The sequence below is a fragment of the Anomaloglossus baeobatrachus genome, chromosome 9 (assembly GCF_048569485.1).
Source record: "Anomaloglossus baeobatrachus isolate aAnoBae1 chromosome 9, aAnoBae1.hap1, whole genome shotgun sequence".
Classification (NCBI taxonomy): Eukaryota; Metazoa; Chordata; class Amphibia; order Anura; family Aromobatidae; genus Anomaloglossus; species Anomaloglossus baeobatrachus.
Window position 1 is genome coordinate 164,855,225 of NC_134361.1, and position 13,647 is coordinate 164,868,871.

General features: G+C 46.7%; 9 non-coding genes across 9 annotated transcripts; all 9 read left to right on the forward strand.

The window, feature by feature from the left end:
- Window positions 1–642: 642 nt before the first annotated feature.
- On the forward strand, window positions 643–833 carry LOC142252633 (U2 spliceosomal RNA). Its single transcript, XR_012726002.1, has one exon. It is a non-coding gene; the product is annotated as a U2 spliceosomal RNA (small nuclear RNA).
- Window positions 834–2,221: 1,388 nt separating this feature from the next.
- Window positions 2,222–2,412, forward strand: LOC142252634 (U2 spliceosomal RNA). Its single transcript, XR_012726003.1, has one exon. It is a non-coding gene; the product is annotated as a U2 spliceosomal RNA (small nuclear RNA).
- A 1,388-nt stretch (window positions 2,413–3,800) lies between these two features.
- LOC142252635 (U2 spliceosomal RNA) lies at window positions 3,801–3,991 on the forward strand. Its single transcript, XR_012726004.1, has one exon. It is a non-coding gene; the product is annotated as a U2 spliceosomal RNA (small nuclear RNA).
- A 1,388-nt stretch (window positions 3,992–5,379) lies between these two features.
- On the forward strand, window positions 5,380–5,570 carry LOC142252636 (U2 spliceosomal RNA). The gene has a single exon (XR_012726005.1). It is a non-coding gene; the product is annotated as a U2 spliceosomal RNA (small nuclear RNA).
- A 1,388-nt stretch (window positions 5,571–6,958) lies between these two features.
- On the forward strand, window positions 6,959–7,149 carry LOC142252637 (U2 spliceosomal RNA). The gene has a single exon (XR_012726006.1). It is a non-coding gene; the product is annotated as a U2 spliceosomal RNA (small nuclear RNA).
- Window positions 7,150–8,537: 1,388 nt separating this feature from the next.
- LOC142252638 (U2 spliceosomal RNA) lies at window positions 8,538–8,728 on the forward strand. The gene has a single exon (XR_012726007.1). It is a non-coding gene; the product is annotated as a U2 spliceosomal RNA (small nuclear RNA).
- A 1,388-nt stretch (window positions 8,729–10,116) lies between these two features.
- LOC142252640 (U2 spliceosomal RNA) lies at window positions 10,117–10,307 on the forward strand. The gene has a single exon (XR_012726009.1). It is a non-coding gene; the product is annotated as a U2 spliceosomal RNA (small nuclear RNA).
- A 1,388-nt stretch (window positions 10,308–11,695) lies between these two features.
- LOC142252641 (U2 spliceosomal RNA) lies at window positions 11,696–11,886 on the forward strand. Its single transcript, XR_012726010.1, has one exon. It is a non-coding gene; the product is annotated as a U2 spliceosomal RNA (small nuclear RNA).
- A 1,388-nt stretch (window positions 11,887–13,274) lies between these two features.
- On the forward strand, window positions 13,275–13,465 carry LOC142252642 (U2 spliceosomal RNA). Its single transcript, XR_012726011.1, has one exon. It is a non-coding gene; the product is annotated as a U2 spliceosomal RNA (small nuclear RNA).
- The last annotated feature ends 182 nt before the right edge of the window (window positions 13,466–13,647 follow it).

Here is a 13,647-nt window from a genome sequence, read left to right on the forward strand (position 1 = left end):
GTCTGCCTGTTGATGTATTTTCCGTTTGAACTGTGCACAACATGAAGAGACGGAACACTGGCGGCTTGTCACAATGCCCCCGCTGACATCACAATAGCGCTGCTGCCTAGAAAACAAGCTGCGCAGCAGAAGTTGTTCTTTGGGTGGGAGGGTGGGCTAGTGTAAGGAGGGGGCAAGCTCTTTTTTTCCCGGGTGGTAGGGGGATGACAGGAGAAGGGATGCGGGTGGTGAGAAGGGTACAGAGGGCAGGGTTTGGGGGCTGGGAAGGAAAGGGAAAAGATTAGGGTTTGGGGATGATGAAAGGGCTTTCTACGGGTAAGGATGGCAAAGGGTGGCAGTGACGGAAAGTCAGGCAACCTGTCCTGTCCGTCTTTTTGTATCGTGAATTGGAAAGACTGCAAGGGGGAGGGGAGTTGCTTGCGCCCTAAAGGAGGAGTTATTCAGATTCATTGCAGTGGGGGGCGGCGGCTGCAAAACGCACCATTCTTCTTGTTTTTGCTCTGCAAAGCAGCCTTTTCAAGGGTTGGCTTGGGTGACAAAATGTCTTCTGTAGGCGTGGGTTTGTCTCCCTCTCGCTCTCTCTCCCTAAGATGTGTCCGGCATAGGCCAGGGTGCCACTCGAGGCCCAAACCAATTCTGGTTATCGCTTCTCGGCCTTTTGGCTAAGATCAAGTGTAGTATCTGTTCTTATCAGTTTAATATCTGATACGTCCCCTATCTGGGGACCATATATTAAATGGATTTTTAGAACAGGGAGATGGAAAAAGAGCTTGCTCTGTCCACTCCACGCATTGACCTGGTATTGCAGTACCTCCAGGACCGGTGCACCCCTTCTTAACCCAGTTTCCAAAAGCAGAACTCAATTCACCTGATTCATATTAGCCCGGTTTAATGAATTGGAAGAAAGCATACGTCTTCATATGCACCTCAATTTGGCCCATTCACTTTTCACACTTCCTCCTTTTGTTTTTTATCTTTCACACTTTTGACTTTCTTTATTCATCCAAATAGCAAACTCATCACCACTCAACCTGACCAACTCGGCTATGTCCCGTGCTGCAGTTCTCTGTCTTATCTAGATCATTTGCAATTGAATGGAATAGATCCCTTTTGGACAAAGTGGATTCACCTGCTGCTGCAGTGACCACAGGTGTGATAAGATCTAGAATTGGCATCTGGTGCGATCTCTCCGCTTCCACTCCAAAGAAAGTTACCTGTTTATTCCTATCATGCATTGGTTTTTGGGGTTTTCTTTGAGTAATGATGATCTCTTTAGTAGTCTGTTGGCGCCCTCTCCTGGAGGAATAGTTTGCTTGCTCTTGGACATTCTAAAAGAGAGGTCATGATAGACATTGAGCTTCTGAGCTCAATTGGGGACAGTCATGGGTGATGAATGTTTGCAACCTGCTGCAAAGCCTCATACCGCAATATAAGGAACGTCAAATACTAAGAAAGGGCGGCCTATGAAAGAATTACTACTTTCAATAAGTACACTTAAACGGCTAATTGGGAATAGAAAAACTGTAAAAAGCCCTCTGAGAAAGCCCCCCTCTAACCTTTGATAGTAAGTTTTTCTGTAGTCTGCCTGTTGATGTATTTTCCGTTTGAACTGTGCACAACATGAAGAGACGGAACACTGGCGGCTTGTCACAATGCCCCCGCTGACATCACAATAGCGCTGCTGCCTAGAAAACAAGCTGCGCAGCAGAAGTTGTTCTTTGGGTGAGAGGGTGGGCTAGTGTAAGGAGGGGGCAAGCTCTTTTTTTCCCGGGTGGTAGGGGGATGACAGGAGAAGGGATGCGGGTGGTGAGAAGGGTACAGAGGGCAGGGTTTGGGGGCTGGGAAGGAAAGGGAAAAGATTAGGGTTTGGGGATGATGAAAGGGCTTTCTACGGGTAAGGATGGCAAAGGGTGGCAGTGACGGAAAGTCAGGCAACCTGTCCTGTCCGTCTTTTTGTATCGTGAATTGGAAAGACTGCAAGGGGGAGGGGAGTTGCTTGCGCCCTAAAGGAGGAGTTATTCAGATTCATTGCAGTGGGGGGCGGCGGCTGCAAAACGCACCATTCTTCTTGTTTTTGCTCTGCAAAGCAGCCTTTTCAAGGGTTGGCTTGGGTGACAAAATGTCTTCTGTAGGCGTGGGTTTGTCTCCCTCTCGCTCTCTCTCCCTAAGATGTATCCGGCATAGGCCAGGGTGCCACTCGAGGCCCAAACCAATTCTGGTTATCGCTTCTCGGCCTTTTGGCTAAGATCAAGTGTAGTATCTGTTCTTATCAGTTTAATATCTGATACGTCCCCTATCTGGGGACCATATATTAAATGGATTTTTAGAACAGGGAGATGGAAAAAGAGCTTGCTCTGTCCACTCCACGCATTGACCTGGTATTGCAGTACCTCCAGGACCGGTGCACCCCTTCTTAACCCAGTTTCCAAAAGCAGAACTCAATTCACCTGATTCATATTAGCCCGGTTTAATGAATTGGAAGAAAGCATACGTCTTCATATGCACCTCAATTTGGCCCATTCACTTTTCACACTTCCTCCTTTTGTTTTTTATCTTTCACACTTTTGACTTTCTTTATTCATCCAAATAGCAAACTCATCACCACTCAACCTGACCAACTCGGCTATGTCCCGTGCTGCAGTTCTCTGTCTTATCTAGATCATTTGCAATTGAATGGAATAGATCCCTTTTGGACAAAGTGGATTCACCTGCTGCTGCAGTGACCACAGGTGTGATAAGATCTAGAATTGGCATCTGGTGCGATCTCTCCGCTTCCACTCCAAAGAAAGTTACCTGTTTATTCCTATCATGCATTGGTTTTTGGGGTTTTCTTTGAGTAATGATGATCTCTTTAGTAGTCTGTTGGCGCCCTCTCCTGGAGGAATAGTTTGCTTGCTCTTGGACATTCTAAAAGAGAGGTCATGATAGACATTGAGCTTCTGAGCTCAATTGGGGACAGTCATGGGTGATGAATGTTTGCAACCTGCTGCAAAGCCTCATACCGCAATATAAGGAACGTCAAATACTAAGAAAGGGCGGCCTATGAAAGAATTACTACTTTCAATAAGTACACTTAAACGGCTAATTGGGAATAGAAAAACTGTAAAAAGCCCTCTGAGAAAGCCCCCCTCTAACCTTTGATAGTAAGTTTTTCTGTAGTCTGCCTGTTGATGTATTTTCCGTTTGAACTGTGCACAACATGAAGAGACGGAACACTGGCGGCTTGTCACAATGCCCCCGCTGACATCACAATAGCGCTGCTGCCTAGAAAACAAGCTGCGCAGCAGAAGTTGTTCTTTGGGTGGGAGGGTGGGCTAGTGTAAGGAGGGGGCAAGCTCTTTTTTTCCCGGGTGGTAGGGGGATGACAGGAGAAGGGATGCGGGTGGTGAGAAGGGTACAGAGGGCAGGGTTTGGGGGCTGGGAAGGAAAGGGAAAAGATTAGGGTTTGGGGATGATGAAAGGGCTTTCTACGGGTAAGGATGGCAAAGGGTGGCAGTGACGGAAAGTCAGGCAACCTGTCCTGTCCGTCTTTTTGTATCGTGAATTGGAAAGACTGCAAGGGGGAGGGGAGTTGCTTGCGCCCTAAAGGAGGAGTTATTCAGATTCATTGCAGTGGGGGGCGGCGGCTGCAAAACGCACCATTCTTCTTGTTTTTGCTCTGCAAAGCAGCCTTTTCAAGGGTTGGCTTGGGTGACAAAATGTCTTCTGTAGGCGTGGGTTTGTCTCCCTCTCGCTCTCTCTCCCTAAGATGTGTCCGGCATAGGCCAGGGTGCCACTCGAGGCCCAAACCAATTCTGGTTATCGCTTCTCGGCCTTTTGGCTAAGATCAAGTGTAGTATCTGTTCTTATCAGTTTAATATCTGATACGTCCCCTATCTGGGGACCATATATTAAATGGATTTTTAGAACAGGGAGATGGAAAAAGAGCTTGCTCTGTCCACTCCACGCATTGACCTGGTATTGCAGTACCTCCAGGACCGGTGCACCCCTTCTTAACCCAGTTTCCAAAAGCAGAACTCAATTCACCTGATTCATATTAGCCCGGTTTAATGAATTGGAAGAAAGCATACGTCTTCATATGCACCTCAATTTGGCCCATTCACTTTTCACACTTCCTCCTTTTGTTTTTTATCTTTCACACTTTTGACTTTCTTTATTCATCCAAATAGCAAACTCATCACCACTCAACCTGACCAACTCGGCTATGTCCCGTGCTGCAGTTCTCTGTCTTATCTAGATCATTTGCAATTGAATGGAATAGATCCCTTTTGGACAAAGTGGATTCACCTGCTGCTGCAGTGACCACAGGTGTGATAAGATCTAGAATTGGCATCTGGTGCGATCTCTCCGCTTCCACTCCAAAGAAAGTTACCTGTTTATTCCTATCATGCATTGGTTTTTGGGGTTTTCTTTGAGTAATGATGATCTCTTTAGTAGTCTGTTGGCGCCCTCTCCTGGAGGAATAGTTTGCTTGCTCTTGGACATTCTAAAAGAGAGGTCATGATAGACATTGAGCTTCTGAGCTCAATTGGGGACAGTCATGGGTGATGAATGTTTGCAACCTGCTGCAAAGCCTCATACCGCAATATAAGGAACGTCAAATACTAAGAAAGGGCGGCCTATGAAAGAATTACTACTTTCAATAAGTACACTTAAACGGCTAATTGGGAATAGAAAAACTGTAAAAAGCCCTCTGAGAAAGCCCCCCTCTAACCTTTGATAGTAAGTTTTTCTGTAGTCTGCCTGTTGATGTATTTTCCGTTTGAACTGTGCACAACATGAAGAGACGGAACACTGGCGGCTTGTCACAATGCCCCCGCTGACATCACAATAGCGCTGCTGCCTAGAAAACAAGCTGCGCAGCAGAAGTTGTTCTTTGGGTGGGAGGGTGGGCTAGTGTAAGGAGGGGGCAAGCTCTTTTTTTCCCGGGTGGTAGGGGGATGACAGGAGAAGGGATGCGGGTGGTGAGAAGGGTACAGAGGGCAGGGTTTGGGGGCTGGGAAGGAAAGGGAAAAGATTAGGGTTTGGGGATGATGAAAGGGCTTTCTACGGGTAAGGATGGCAAAGGGTGGCAGTGACGGAAAGTCAGGCAACCTGTCCTGTCCGTCTTTTTGTATCGTGAATTGGAAAGACTGCAAGGGGGAGGGGAGTTGCTTGCGCCCTAAAGGAGGAGTTATTCAGATTCATTGCAGTGGGGGGCGGCGGCTGCAAAACGCACCATTCTTCTTGTTTTTGCTCTGCAAAGCAGCCTTTTCAAGGGTTGGCTTGGGTGACAAAATGTCTTCTGTAGGCGTGGGTTTGTCTCCCTCTCGCTCTCTCTCCCTAAGATGTGTCCGGCATAGGCCAGGGTGCCACTCGAGGCCCAAACCAATTCTGGTTATCGCTTCTCGGCCTTTTGGCTAAGATCAAGTGTAGTATCTGTTCTTATCAGTTTAATATCTGATACGTCCCCTATCTGGGGACCATATATTAAATGGATTTTTAGAACAGGGAGATGGAAAAAGAGCTTGCTCTGTCCACTCCACGCATTGACCTGGTATTGCAGTACCTCCAGGACCGGTGCACCCCTTCTTAACCCAGTTTCCAAAAGCAGAACTCAATTCACCTGATTCATATTAGCCCGGTTTAATGAATTGGAAGAAAGCATACGTCTTCATATGCACCTCAATTTGGCCCATTCACTTTTCACACTTCCTCCTTTTGTTTTTTATCTTTCACACTTTTGACTTTCTTTATTCATCCAAATAGCAAACTCATCACCACTCAACCTGACCAACTCGGCTATGTCCCGTGCTGCAGTTCTCTGTCTTATCTAGATCATTTGCAATTGAATGGAATAGATCCCTTTTGGACAAAGTGGATTCACCTGCTGCTGCAGTGACCACAGGTGTGATAAGATCTAGAATTGGCATCTGGTGCGATCTCTCCGCTTCCACTCCAAAGAAAGTTACCTGTTTATTCCTATCATGCATTGGTTTTTGGGGTTTTCTTTGAGTAATGATGATCTCTTTAGTAGTCTGTTGGCGCCCTCTCCTGGAGGAATAGTTTGCTTGCTCTTGGACATTCTAAAAGAGAGGTCATGATAGACTTTGAGCTTCTGAGCTCAATTGGGGACAGTCATGGGTGATGAATGTTTGCAACCTGCTGTAAAGCCTCATACCGCAATATAAGGAACGTCAAATACTAAGAAAGGGCGGCCTATGAAAGAATTACTACTTTCAATAAGTACACTTAAACGGCTAATTGGGAATAGAAAAACTGTAAAAAGCCCTCTGAGAAAGCCCCCCTCTAACCTTTGATAGTAAGTTTTTCTGTAGTCTGCCTGTTGATGTATTTTCCGTTTGAACTGTGCACAACATGAAGAGACGGAACACTGGCGGCTTGTCACAATGCCCCCGCTGACATCACAATAGCGCTGCTGCCTAGAAAACAAGCTGCGCAGCAGAAGTTGTTCTTTGGGTGGGAGGGTGGGCTAGTGTAAGGAGGGGGCAAGCTCTTTTTTTCCCGGGTGGTAGGGGGATGACAGGAGAAGGGATGCGGGTGGTGAGAAGGGTACAGAGGGCAGGGTTTGGGGGCTGGGAAGGAAAGGGAAAAGATTAGGGTTTGGGGATGATGAAAGGGCTTTCTACGGGTAAGGATGGCAAAGGGTGGCAGTGACGGAAAGTCAGGCAACCTGTCCTGTCCGTCTTTTTGTATCGTGAATTGGAAAGACTGCAAGGGGGAGGGGAGTTGCTTGCGCCCTAAAGGAGGAGTTATTCAGATTCATTGCAGTGGGGGGCGGCGGCTGCAAAACGCACCATTCTTCTTGTTTTTGCTCTGCAAAGCAGCCTTTTCAAGGGTTGGCTTGGGTGACAAAATGTCTTCTGTAGGCGTGGGTTTGTCTCCCTCTCGCTCTCTCTCCCTAAGATGTGTCCGGCATAGGCCAGGGTGCCACTCGAGGCCCAAACCAATTCTGGTTATCGCTTCTCGGCCTTTTGGCTAAGATCAAGTGTAGTATCTGTTCTTATCAGTTTAATATCTGATACGTCCCCTATCTGGGGACCATATATTAAATGGATTTTTAGAACAGGGAGATGGAAAAAGAGCTTGCTCTGTCCACTCCACGCATTGACCTGGTATTGCAGTACCTCCAGGACCGGTGCACCCCTTCGTAACCCAGTTTCCAAAAGCAGAACTCAATTCACCTGATTCATATTAGCCCGGTTTAATGAATTGGAAGAAAGCATACGTCTTCATATGCACCTCAATTTGGCCCATTCACTTTTCACACTTCCTCCTTTTGTTTTTTATCTTTCACACTTTTGACTTTCTTTATTCATCCAAATAGCAAACTCATCACCACTCAACCTGACCAACTCGGCTATGTCCCGTGCTGCAGTTCTCTGTCTTATCTAGATCATTTGCAATTGAATGGAATAGATCCCTTTTGGACAAAGTGGATTCACCTGCTGCTGCAGTGACCACAGGTGTGATAAGATCTAGAATTGGCATCTGGTGCGATCTCTCCGCTTCCACTCCAAAGAAAGTTACCTGTTTATTCCTATCATGCATTGGTTTTTGGGGTTTTCTTTGAGTAATGATGATCTCTTTAGTAGTCTGTTGGCGCCCTCTCCTGGAGGAATAGTTTGCTTGCTCTTGGACATTCTAAAAGAGAGGTCATGATAGACATTGAGCTTCTGAGCTCAATTGGGGACAGTCATGGGTGATGAATGTTTGCAACCTGCTGCAAAGCCTCATACCGCAATATAAGGAACGTCAAATACTAAGAAAGGGCGGCCTATGAAAGAATTACTACTTTCAATAAGTACACTTAAACGGCTAATTGGGAATAGAAAAACTGTAAAAAGCCCTCTGAGAAAGCCCCCCTCTAACCTTTGATAGTAAGTTTTTCTGTAGTCTGCCTGTTGATGTATTTTCCGTTTGAACTGTGCACAACATGAAGAGACGGAACACTGGCGGCTTGTCACAATGCCCCCGCTGACATCACAATAGCGCTGCTGCCTAGAAAACAAGCTGCGCAGCAGAAGTTGTTCTTTGGGTGGGAGGGTGGGCTAGTGTAAGGAGGGGGCAAGCTCTTTTTTTCCCGGGTGGTAGGGGGATGACAGGAGAAGGGATGCGGGTGGTGAGAAGGGTACAGAGGGCAGGGTTTGGGGGCTGGGAAGGAAAGGGAAAAGATTAGGGTTTGGGGATGATGAAAGGGCTTTCTACGGGTAAGGATGGCAAAGGGTGGCAGTGACGGAAAGTCAGGCAACCTGTCCTGTCCGTCTTTTTGTATCGTGAATTGGAAAGACTGCAAGGGGGCGGGGAGTTGCTTGCGCCCTAAAGGAGGAGTTATTCAGATTCATTGCAGTGGGGGGCGGCGGCTGCAAAACGCACCATTCTTCTTGTTTTTGCTCTGCAAAGCAGCCTTTTCAAGGGTTGGCTTGGGTGACAAAATGTCTTCTGTAGGCGTGGGTTTGTCTCCCTCTCGCTCTCTCTCCCTAAGATGTGTCCGGCATAGGCCAGGGTGCCACTCGAGGCCCAAACCAATTCTGGTTATCGCTTCTCGGCCTTTTGGCTAAGATCAAGTGTAGTATCTGTTCTTATCAGTTTAATATCTGATACGTCCCCTATCTGGGGACCATATATTAAATGGATTTTTAGAACAGGGAGATGGAAAAAGAGCTTGCTCTGTCCACTCCACGCATTGACCTGGTATTGCAGTACCTCCAGGACCGGTGCACCCCTTCTTAACCCAGTTTCCAAAAGCAGAACTCAATTCACCTGATTCATATTAGCCCGGTTTAATGAATTGGAAGAAAGCATACGTCTTCATATGCACCTCAATTTGGCCCATTCACTTTTCACACTTCCTCCTTTTGTTTTTTATCTTTCACACTTTTGACTTTCTTTATTCATCCAAATAGCAAACTCATCACCACTCAACCTGACCAACTCGGCTATGTCCCGTGCTGCAGTTCTCTGTCTTATCTAGATCATTTGCAATTGAATGGAATAGATCCCTTTTGGACAAAGTGGATTCACCTGCTGCTGCAGTGACCACAGGTGTGATAAGATCTAGAATTGGCATCTGGTGCGATCTCTCCGCTTCCACTCCAAAGAAAGTTACCTGTTTATTCCTATCATGCATTGGTTTTTGGGGTTTTCTTTGAGTAATGATGATCTCTTTAGTAGTCTGTTGGCGCCCTCTCCTGGAGGAATAGTTTGCTTGCTCTTGGACATTCTAAAAGAGAGGTCATGATAGACATTGAGCTTCTGAGCTCAATTGGGGACAGTCATGGGTGATGAATGTTTGCAACCTGCTGCAAAGCCTCATACCGCAATATAAGGAACGTCAAATACTAAGAAAGGGCGGCCTATGAAAGAATTACTACTTTCAATAAGTACACTTAAACGGCTAATTGGGAATAGAAAAACTGTAAAAAGCCCTCTGAGAAAGCCCCCCTCTAACCTTTGATAGTAAGTTTTTCTGTAGTCTGCCTGTTGATGTATTTTCCGTTTGAACTGTGCACAACATGAAGAGACGGAACACTGGCGGCTTGTCACAATGCCCCCGCTGACATCACAATAGCGCTGCTGCCTAGAAAACAAGCTGCGCAGCAGAAGTTGTTCTTTGGGTGGGAGGGTGGGCTAGTGTAAGGAGGGGGCAAGCTCTTTTTTTCCCGGGTGGTAGGGGGATGACAGGAGAAGGGATGCGGGTGGTGAGAAGGGTACAGAGGGCAGGGTTTGGGGGCTGGGAAGGAAAGGGAAAAGATTAGGGTTTGGGGATGATGAAAGGGCTTTCTACGGGTAAGGATGGCAAAGGGTGGCAGTGACGGAAAGTCAGGCAACCTGTCCTGTCCGTCTTTTTGTATCGTGAATTGGAAAGACTGCAAGGGGGAGGGGAGTTGCTTGCGCCCTAAAGGAGGAGTTATTCAGATTCATTGCAGTGGGGGGCGGCGGCTGCAAAACGCACCATTCTTCTTGTTTTTGCTCTGCAAAGCAGCCTTTTCAAGGGTTGGCTTGGGTGACAAAATGTCTTCTGTAGGCGTGGGTTTGTCTCCCTCTCGCTCTCTCTCCCTAAGATGTATCCGGCATAGGCCAGGGTGCCACTCGAGGCCCAAACCAATTCTGGTTATCGCTTCTCGGCCTTTTGGCTAAGATCAAGTGTAGTATCTGTTCTTATCAGTTTAATATCTGATACGTCCCCTATCTGGGGACCATATATTAAATGGATTTTTAGAACAGGGAGATGGAAAAAGAGCTTGCTCTGTCCACTCCACGCATTGACCTGGTATTGCAGTACCTCCAGGACCGGTGCACCCCTTCTTAACCCAGTTTCCAAAAGCAGAACTCAATTCACCTGATTCATATTAGCCCGGTTTAATGAATTGGAAGAAAGCATACGTCTTCATATGCACCTCAATTTGGCCCATTCACTTTTCACACTTCCTCCTTTTGTTTTTTATCTTTCACACTTTTGACTTTCTTTATTCATCCAAATAGCAAACTCATCACCACTCAACCTGACCAACTCGGCTATGTCCCGTGCTGCAGTTCTCTGTCTTATCTAGATCATTTGCAATTGAATGGAATAGATCCCTTTTGGACAAAGTGGATTCACCTGCTGCTGCAGTGACCACAGGTGTGATAAGATCTAGAATTGGCATCTGGTGCGATCTCTCCGCTTCCACTCCAAAGAAAGTTACCTGTTTATTCCTATCATGCATTGGTTTTTGGGGTTTTCTTTGAGTAATGATGATCTCTTTAGTAGTCTGTTGGCGCCCTCTCCTGGAGGAATAGTTTGCTTGCTCTTGGACATTCTAAAAGAGAGGTCATGATAGACATTGAGCTTCTGAGCTCAATTGGGGACAGTCATGGGTGATGAATGTTTGCAACCTGCTGCAAAGCCTCATACCGCAATATAAGGAACGTCAAATACTAAGAAAGGGCGGCCTATGAAAGAATTACTACTTTCAATAAGTACACTTAAACGGCTAATTGGGAATAGAAAAACTGTAAAAAGCCCTCTGAGAAAGCCCCCCTCTAACCTTTGATAGTAAGTTTTTCTGTAGTCTGCCTGTTGATGTATTTTCCGTTTGAACTGTGCACAACATGAAGAGACGGAACACTGGCGGCTTGTCACAATGCCCCCGCTGACATCACAATAGCGCTGCTGCCTAGAAAACAAGCTGCGCAGCAGAAGTTGTTCTTTGGGTGGGAGGGTGGGCTAGTGTAAGGAGGGGGCAAGCTCTTTTTTTCCCGGGTGGTAGGGGGATGACAGGAGAAGGGATGCGGGTGGTGAGAAGGGTACAGAGGGCAGGGTTTGGGGGCTGGGAAGGAAAGGGAAAAGATTAGGGTTTGGGGATGATGAAAGGGCTTTCTACGGGTAAGGATGGCAAAGGGTGGCAGTGACGGAAAGTCAGGCAACCTGTCCTGTCCGTCTTTTTGTATCGTGAATTGGAAAGACTGCAAGGGGGAGGGGAGTTGCTTGCGCCCTAAAGGAGGAGTTATTCAGATTCATTGCAGTGGGGGGCGGCGGCTGCAAAACGCACCATTCTTCTTGTTTTTGCTCTGCAAAGCAGCCTTTTCAAGGGTTGGCTTGGGTGACAAAATGTCTTCTGTAGGCGTGGGTTTGTCTCCCTCTCGCTCTCTCTCCCTAAGATGTGTCCGGCATAGGCCAGGGTGCCACTCGAGGCCCAAACCAATTCTGGTTATCGCTTCTCGGCCTTTTGGCTAAGATCAAGTGTAGTATCTGTTCTTATCAGTTTAATATCTGATACGTCCCCTATCTGGGGACCATATATTAAATGGATTTTTAGAACAGGGAGATGGAAAAAGAGCTTGCTCTGTCCACTCCACGCATTGACCTGGTATTGCAGTACCTCCAGGACCGGTGCACCCCTTCTTAACCCAGTTTCCAAAAGCAGAACTCAATTCACCTGATTCATATTAGCCCGGTTTAATGAATTGGAAGAAAGCATACGTCTTCATATGCACCTCAATTTGGCCCATTCACTTTTCACACTTCCTCCTTTTGTTTTTTATCTTTCACACTTTTGACTTTCTTTATTCATCCAAATAGCAAACTCATCACCACTCAACCTGACCAACTCGGCTATGTCCCGTGCTGCAGTTCTCTGTCTTATCTAGATCATTTGCAATTGAATGGAATAGATCCCTTTTGGACAAAGTGGATTCACCTGCTGCTGCAGTGACCACAGGTGTGATAAGATCTAGAATTGGCATCTGGTGCGATCTCTCCGCTTCCACTCCAAAGAAAGTTACCTGTTTATTCCTATCATGCATTGGTTTTTGGGGTTTTCTTTGAGTAATGATGATCTCTTTAGTAGTCTGTTGGCGCCCTCTCCTGGAGGAATAGTTTGCTTGCTCTTGGACATTCTAAAAGAGAGGTCATGATAGACATTGAGCTTCTGAGCTCAATTGGGGACAGTCATGGGTGATGAATGTTTGCAACCTGCTGCAAAGCCTCATACCGCAATATAAGGAACGTCAAATACTAAGAAAGGGCGGCCTATGAAAGAATTACTACTTTCAATAAGTACACTTAAACGGCTAATTGGGAATAGAAAAACTGTAAAAAGCCCTCTGAGAAAGCCCCCCTCTAACCTTTGATAGTAAGTTTTTCTGTAGTCTGCCTGTTGATGTATTTTCCGTTTGAACTGTGCACAACATGAAGAGACGGAACACTGGCGGCTTGTCACAATGCCCCCGCTGACATCACAATAGCGCTGCTGCCTAGAAAACAAGCTGCGCAGCAGAAGTTGTTCTTTGGGTGGGAGGGTGGGCTAGTGTAAGGAGGGGGCAAGCTCTTTTTTTCCCGGGTGGTAGGGGGATGACAGGAGAAGGGATGCGGGTGGTGAGAAGGGTACAGAGGGCAGGGTTTGGGGGCTGGGAAGGAAAGGGAAAAGATTAGGGTTTGGGGATGATGAAAGGGCTTTCTACGGGTAAGGATGGCAAAGGGTGGCAGTGACGGAAAGTCAGGCAACCTGTCCTGTCCGTCTTTTTGTATCGTGAATTGGAAAGACTGCAAGGGGGAGGGGAGTTGCTTGCGCCCTAAAGGAGGAGTTATTCAGATTCATTGCAGTGGGGGGCGGCGGCTGCAAAACGCACCATTCTTCTTGTTTTTGCTCTGCAAAGCAGCCTTTTCAAGGGTTGGCTTGGGTGACAAAATGTCTTCTGTAGGCGTGGGTTTGTCTCCCTCTCGCTCTCTCTCCCTAAGATGTGTCCGGCATAGGCCAGGGTGCCACTCGAGGCCCAAACCAATTCTGGTTATCGCTTCTCGGCCTTTTGGCTAAGATCAAGTGTAGTATCTGTTCTTATCAGTTTAATATCTGATACGTCCCCTATCTGGGGACCATATATTAAATGGATTTTTAGAACAGGGAGATGGAAAAAGAGCTTGCTCTGTCCACTCCACGCATTGACCTGGTATTGCAGTACCTCCAGGACCGGTGCACCCCTTCTTAACCCAGTTTCCAAAAGCAGAACTCAATTCACCTGATTCATATTAGCCCGGTTTAATGAATTGGAAGAAAGCATACGTCTTCATATGCACCTCAATTTGGCCCATTCACTTTTCACACTTCCTCCTTTTGTTTTTTATCTTTCACACTTTTGACTTTCTTTATTCATCCAAATAGCAAA